Source organism: Cervus canadensis, chromosome 3 (genome assembly GCF_019320065.1).
Source record: "Cervus canadensis isolate Bull #8, Minnesota chromosome 3, ASM1932006v1, whole genome shotgun sequence".
NCBI lineage: Eukaryota > Metazoa > Chordata > Mammalia > Artiodactyla > Cervidae > Cervus > Cervus canadensis.
In genome coordinates this window covers 72,964,071-72,972,219 of record NC_057388.1, presented here as the reverse complement: position 1 = coordinate 72,972,219, position 8,149 = coordinate 72,964,071, and positions in this window count along the sequence as shown.

Sequence of the window (8,149 nt, the reverse complement as noted above, 5' to 3'; positions counted from 1 at the left end):
TCCATGTGGATAGACACACGTGAGCGCTGAGACATTCACATCCTCATGGTGGTTTGAATCACTTTTGGGGGCATTTCTTCCAGATTTCTTTTGCCTGGTTTTGATTTGCCTGGTTCTGTGGCCGTATTTGGTATATCTCAGGGTCCGCTCATGTGTGCGTGCTCATCCCGCAGCCAAGATGGAGTCTAGTGAAGAGGCTCGTGGGTGGTTGACATCACTTACTATGAGGTGTCATGCCCTCCCTTTTTGACCTCCAAGGAGTCTTTCTGCACATGTGTATTCAGGGAGGTCTCCTTAACTTTGAGGAGGAGGAATATGTGGTCTTCTATCTCTTATCTGGGCAGGGCCCAGCCTTCTCCATCCTCTTGCTTTTATGCAGTTTCTGCTATTATGGAGCGTCTGTCCACGGGGGAAGCTGTCCAGCCTGTAGGCTATTAGCTGGAGTTCCCACCATCCCCTCCTCCAGTTTGGTAATTTGTTACAACAGCTCACATGACTCAAGACTACTAAATTACCAGCTTATTGCAAAGGATATTGAAGGATATGAATGAATAGCCAGATGAAGAAATAGATAGGTTGGGGTCCAGAAGTGTCCTGAGCACAGGAGATTCTGTCTCCATGTAGCTGGGGTGAGCCCCTCATACATATGTGTTCACCAACCAGAAGCTCTCTGAACCCCATCTAGGGATTTTTATATAGGGGCCTTCATCACATGGGCATGATCAATCAATAACTCAAATCTCCAGCCCACTCCTCTACCCAGATGATAGGGAGCAGGGCCAAAAGTGCCAAGCTCCTAATCATGGCTTGGTCTCTCTGGTGACCAGCCCTGATCCTGAAGCCATCCAGTAAGCCACTCAGAGTCACTGAATTAGAACAAAAAGATCCTTCTTTCTGCCAGTAAATTCCAAGGGATTATGAGCTCTGTGTCACGAACTGGGTTCAAAGATGAAATATTAGAACAAGAAATGCTCCTAGTGTTCTTATCACTCAGGAAATTCCAAGGGATTTAGGAACTCTGCACCAGGAACCCAGGGCAGAGACCAATACATATTTTTTTCTATCATTTCACAGATGTGACCCAGGGAGCCTTAGCTCCATCCCAGAACTCCTGGTCTTTGTGCTTCAAAAATTCCCACATGAATCTCTGTCACAAACTTACTTGTTCCCTCTGGAGGATCAGATGGTTCGAAATTCAATAAAACATATCATAGTCAGTTTGTTATTTTGCCTACTTGTGCTTTCTAGATTTTCTATAATGAGTACACACCACTTGCATGATAAAGAGATTTGTAATAAGAAGAGTTTTTGATAGACACAAAGCCAGCAGCAGTGAGGCCAGGTGCTCTGGGTGGGAGCCCTGGGTGGCACCCACTAGAGTGCAAGGGTTGCAGGGGAGTTACCTGAGACTTCCCAGGCCTCACCCCTGTTTCTGATGGCCCACAGCTGGCAGGATTTCAGACCTGGCCACAAGGTCAGCAGGACTGCTGGGTGCCCAGCCCAGCACACGCGCTGGGTGCCCAGCCCAGCACACGCACTTGGGGCCCATTACAGCCCTGCCCTGTGAGGGGCACAGACTAATTTCGGGGTGTGGCATCTCGAAGGGCAGGGGTAGGGCGATCCCTGAGGCTTGGTGAGAGTGCCAGGTGCAAGAACAGCTGCATGGAACTGAGGAAGTGGAACAAGGAGTGTGAACAACTCCTTCAAGAAGCTTGGTTCTTAAGAGGAAGGTCAGGGTAGAGAGGGCAGCTATGAGTTCCAGCACTAAGAACTCTGGGCACGATAGGGGCTTTGGGGACATTCTGGCTCTTCATGCTAATGGCAGGAGCCATGGAGCTGGGGTTACAGCTGCTGACGGTCCTCTTCCTCCAAAAGGGTTTGTCACTACTTCTTGTTTTTGTTGGCTGGGCTTCTGGCTCAGGTCTGCAGACAAACATGCAAGAATGTGACTACCTTACACACAAAAAGATTATAAAATGGCTAATACTATGACATGTTTCTTATACTTTCTTGGGATTTCAGCTTTTACACCTTCTTCTACCAGACACTACTTTTTTTTTTAAACACTTTTCTAAGATCTTGGTAATCTTATCAGATACAAAAGTGAAAATAATATCATCTGTAGCAAAGACTGTTCATTATTCCTCAGTGTCTATTGTCTCATTCTTGTTTAGTAACAGAACTCCTGACATTTAGCTGGCACATGGTCATCAGAAAAAGACTACACTTCTTGGCTTCCCTTGCAGCTGGGTGTGGCCCATGACTGAGATCTGGCCAAGGCCAATGGAACGAACTTGGAGCTTTGTGTGAGCTTCTAGAAAAAGTTCTTAAAGGAAGAAATTGTGCTCTACTATTCCTTTCTGCTGGCTGGGATGATGCAATGATGGCTGGACCTCAAGCAGCTGCTTTGTACCATGACATGGAAGCCAGATGCAGAAAATGGAGGCGCAATAAAATGAAAAGAAAGGGACACTGGACTGGTCTTCATCTTGAAGACAGGACTACATCAATTATTGAGGCCTATTTGGTGCTTACCCACTGCCATGCTCCTCACTAGTGCTAGTACTACCCTCTTTTCCTACTCAGTTCTGACTAGTTCCAGGACTGTTGTCTGTCTCACAAGATCCTGTTAAGGTATTTACCCTATATTTAGCCATTTAACAGATATTTACTCAGGACCTCTGCATGCCAGAGAGCTGTCGCAGTAAATGTCACAGCCCCCGATCCCCTGGTCTTGTGACACTGGCAGTGCTGGTAGGGAGAACGATAATAAACATCTGAGATAAGTGTTAGCTATTGCTGAGTAACCAACCACCCAACTCAGCAGATTAGAACAATCACATTTATTAGCTCACCCGCCTGCCAGCTGCCTGGGCAACTCTTCCCATCTGAGCCCAGCTTGGCTGCTCTTGCTGATCTCCCTCTTATGTCCAGCCTGTGGCAGCCTGTCTTGCATGGTCCCAGCTTGGCCCCCTGTGGTCTTGTCCTTCAGCAGGACAGCCCAGGTGTGCTCACACAGTTCTGGAAGTTTGGAGGAGAGGAGAGGGGATGCCACAAGCATTTTTTTCAAGCCTCTCCTTGGACTGAGTTTGTTCCTGCCGACTGGCCTAAGTCATCAGAGGGCCATGCCTGTAGTCAGAGTGGGAGGCTCCTACAAAGTTACAGGGCACAGGGCAAAGGAAGGCGGCTTAGCTAGAGCCACCAGCATCATCAGTATAGCCTAATGGGTCAATGTGTCCGAAATAAAGTAGCCGTGTGGGAAGCTGGATAAAGGCCCAAAGGTATGATGTCTGAGGAAAGGGCACTGCATGCAGAAAGAACAGCAATACATCCCCCATGGCAGGATGCGCTCATGGTGTTGGTGGGATTTCCTCCCACTAAATCAGGAATGTGTTGTATTGGTCTGGGGAGGAGGGCCAGGGAGGCTTTCTCAGGGGCTAAATCAGCACGTCATTCCCAGGAGTCCCTGTGGACAGGTTGGCCATCACAGGCTCCTCACCTCCAGAGCCACAGGCTCCTTGCGCCTTGAGGTCACAGTGCACCGCAGGGCAGGAGAGTCTGTCCTCGATGTGGGGGAGGGTTGTAGATGTTGGGTCACATGCTTGTTTATAAGGCTGGCATCCAGCTTCCCAAGAAGATGAGCCCAGGGCCTACCTAACCCTGGAATCCTCTCATGGCTCCTTGGGAGGTGGCTGGCACACGGCCAATCCCTCCAGCAGCTGATTGGAATAAGGCACAGGGTAGAGTCCCATTGCCTGGTCCGAGACCCCACTGGCAAATACATCGAGCTGAAGTCCAGACTGAAGTCCTGGGGTGTGGAGGGGCGCTGGGCTGCAGAGGGATTCAGAGGCCCTCTGTCCTACCAGGCACCTGTGGGATGATGGTCTGTTGGGGCTCAGCTGCTTTAGCAGGTGTATTGGTCAGGGTTCTCCCTAGAAACAGAACCCACAGGATACATACACAGAGCGTGTGTGCTAAGTTGCTTCAGTCGTGACCGATTCTGCAACAATATGGACAGTAGCACACCAGGCTCCACCAGCCACACGGAGTCTCCAGATAAGAATACTGGAGTGGGTTGCCGTGCCCTCCTCCAAGGACATATACAGAGAGAGACTTACAATGAAAGATTGGGTCACATGATTAGGGAGGCTTTAATCTGCCATCTGTGATCTGGAAGCCCAGGAGAGCCGGTGGTGCAGTTCAGCGCAAACCCAAAGGCCCAAGAACCAGGAGAGCCGATGTCCAAGGGCAGGAGATGGATGTCCCAGTTCAAGCAGAGACTGGGGCCACCCACCCTGGGGAGGGCCATCTGCTTTCTCAGTCCACTGATTTAGTTCGACAACTCTCTTTCGGAAGTAGTGTCACAGACACATCCAGAAATAAAGATTCACCAGTGATCTGGACATCCCTTCCCTGATAGCTCAGTTGGTAAAGAATCCACCTGCAATGCAGGAGACCCTGGTTCAATTCCTGGGTTGGGAAGATCCCCTGGAGAAGGGAAAGGCTACCCACTCCAGTATTCTGGCTTAGAGAATTCCATGGACTATATAGTCCAGGGACTCGCAAAGAATCAGACACAACTAAGCGACTTTCTTTCATTAGCCCAATCAGGGAACACACAAAGTTAGCCATCATAGTGAATTTCTGTTCTTTGTAACAAATGATCCTGAATGACAGTGTTTGATTTCCCGGTACTGCCTCCACCAGGAGGGTTTTAATCTTTGGGAATTTGATATTGGAAAAGGAGTCCTCAGTGTATTTTAATTTGCATTTGCATATTTTTTTGTGTGAGGGAAACATGTTTGCATATGTTTACTGGCCACTTACGTTTCTTCTTTTGTGAACTGCTTATGTCTCGGGGCTCACTTGTGAAAATGGTAGCAAGGTTGGACTTCCCTTGTGGTCCAGTGGTTAAGACTCTACACTTCCACTCCAGAGGGTGCAAGTTTGATCCCTTGTTGAGGAACTAAGATCCCACATGCAGCTCAGCCAAAATAATAATAATAAAGGAAACAAGGTCAAATTAGCTTTAAAAATGTAAAAAAAAAAAACCAGCGGGGGCGGGGGGAGGGGGGAGGCTTCCCTAGTGGCTCAGTGGTAAAGAATCCACCTACCAGAGCAGGAGACATGAATTAGATCCCTGATCCAGGAAGATCCCACATGCCTCACAACAACTAAGCCCATGCACCACAACTATTGAGCCTGTGCTCCAGAGCCTGAAAGCTGTAACTACTGAGCCCTTGTGCTGCAATTACTGAAGCCCAAGCACCCTAGAGCCTGTGCTCCACGACAGGAGAAACCACAACAATGAGAAGCCCGAGCGTCACAAGTGGGGAGTAGCCCCCACTCTCCGCAACTAGAAAAAAGCCCATGCAGCAACGAAGACCCAGCACAGCCAAAATAAAATAAAATAAAATAAGAATGGCTTCCCTTTATTGAAGAATTAGTACTTTTCAGTCACAGCTTTCTAGATTTATTTCAGTGAGTCCTTGTGCCCTTTTCACAAGGGAGTGACAGAGTTAATATTATCCCATCGTACAGAAGAGAGAAACTGAGGCTTCGAGAGAAATTCTGAGGCTAGGGACAGCTCCTAAAATGTTTTTCTTTCTGATCTCGGGGTTGCAGGTATATTTCCAGTGTTTTGTTTGCCTTTAAACTTCACTTTCAGGATATTTTGAACAGAAATCTAGAGCTTTTATGCAACCAAAATTCTGCATCCTCCTACAGTTTCTACTTGGAAAGACTTCCCCCACAAAAGTATAAGCACAGATTCCTATGTTTTCTTTTGCTACTGTGATGGTGTCTCTGTCAACAGCTACATCTTTAATCCATTGGGACTCAATTTAGATGAAGGTGGGAGGAACGATTCACATACTTTTTTCCACTACAGCCCGTCTGGAACCGAACAGGCCCGGCTGATGGTCACATGACACCATCGCCCTCATCCCAGTCTGCGGGCTGCAGAATTACTCAGGCACTGGAGGCCCCCGCCTCCCGCCCCCTCGGCTCCTCAGCCCCCCTGCGGCTGTGGTGACCCCCCAGTCTCCTGGGGGCTGGGTCCTGTGGTGAGTGGAAGGAATTCTGGTGAACTCTGCTCACTCAGCAGTCCGGGCCTAGGGAGCTGGGCGGGGGCACAGGACTGTGGAAAATCACATGTGGTTTTCAAGTTGTCGGAAACCAAGAAAATCATTCGGCCAGTTGTGCGGATGACTAGACACTGTCTGGGAGACCCCGGGTCCCCTGGCTCTGGGAACCACCCTCCTGGTGAGCCTGAGCAGATTTATCCCCTGGTAACATCCAGACTGCAGACAGAGGGCGTTTCCAGGGCCCCCCCTGAGAAGGAGCAGAGAGACCTGGTGGGCCTGGGTCCTTCTTCCTTGGTCCCTGGAGGCAGACTCAGGACTCCAGGAGGCTGGGAGAGCCTGGTGCCTGATCCCAGTGCCTAAGGTCCAGAGACCTGGCTTCCAGTTACACCCCTCCAGTTACACCCCTCCCTGGCCCCTATCATTCTGGCCAGCTGGGCCGTGTCTGAGCTGCTGCCTTGGGGACCCAAACCTCCCGGTGCTCTGCGGCTGCCCCAGTTAGAACTGGGACACACTGGTCCTTTTGGCAGGTGAGTTTCCCAACTCTGCCCAGGCTGAGGCACTAGGGTGGTTCCTGGTGATGCTTGGGTCTCAGCAGGATGGGCTGGTGGCCCCGTGGCCCTGTGGCCTGGTGCCAGAGACTATGTAAACTGAAGGGAAAGAGCTTTTGGTCTGGCCTCACAGACATACCATCACTGATGAGGACACGTCTCTTCTCCCTGAACCCAAGTTTCCTCACATGAATATGGGGGAAGCTGCTGCATGTGCACCACAAGAACTGAAATCATCATTACTGTCCAGTCCACTGCCCACGTGCTGGGGCCCAAGACGTGGGTGACCGATGTGATGAGTCTGAGCTTGGAGAGGCAGAACCTCTCCCACGAGTAACTCCCTTCCCTTTTACTCACGGGCAGAGCTCCACATCCCTGGGGGTCAATGTCCGCCCCTGTGCCCTCTGTTCTGGGGAGTCTAGTCACTTATATCCTGTTCCCTCTGACTTGAACGTCTTCAGAAGAAGGCTACCTCCACAATTGTTGGGTCTCCGGGCCACACTCAGACCTGGACCTTGTTGAAAACTTTGTGGAGACCTGCCTAGTGAACACATGAGCTGCAGTCAGAGTCACACACCCACAGTTACGTGCTCAGACTGCTGGGGACCCAGAGTGGAGGGGCTGGTGCTGTGGTGGGGTGGGGACTGGGAGATGGAGGGTGATGAGATCACCCACCTTCTGGCCACAGTGACTTGGGATGAGGCAGTTCTCCTGCTGACGTGGCTAGCAGTCCTGGCAGGACGGCCTGGGGACATCTTCTCAGGCACTCAGGAAGCTGAGACTTGGTGCCCCTTGGTGCAGAGACTCTGCTGAGACCGTTAGAATGGACAAGTTCCCCGAGAGGCCCATTAGAGGCTCTATTTAGGGAAAGGCACCCATGGCTTGGGGCATCATCCTCTAGGGACTCCTAACTTCCCTGGATGTGGAGAGTGAGTGCTTGGATTGAGCCACTGCATCATCTCCCCATCTCGTGGGGAGGGTGTGGTCACCACGTTTGTAGGACAGGAACTCTGAGGTCTTGTGGTGGGGGGAATGGGGTCAAGGCCACCTGGGATCCACTCCAGGAAGGAACTGACCCTCACACCTCCTGAGGCTCAGGCCAGAGTTGCCTCGAGTTCCAAATTGTCTGATGTGCAAAGACAGATGCTAATCTTGCTAGACACGGACTGTCTGAATGGGAGACCCTTCCACTCAGGGGTGGGGAGCTGCTAGTGGTCACGGAGTCACCCCCTCAACTTACAGCCTGAGAAAATCAAGTTATTTAAGGTCATAGTTTTAATAGTGGCTTCTGAGATGAGCTGGAGGAAGCAGGAAAGCCCTCTCCCCCATGGCCCGGGTCCATCCTGGGTCCCTCTTCTCACTGGGGAAGCTGTCACAGCTGAAAGATTAACAAGGCAAGCCCATTCTGCACTGATTTCTTATCCCTGTATGAGTGACCCTACCATAGTGGGAAGAGGGTGGGTTTCATTCCTTCCCATCTCTGCTCCACTTCCTCACCCTCTCCCAATGTGGGAG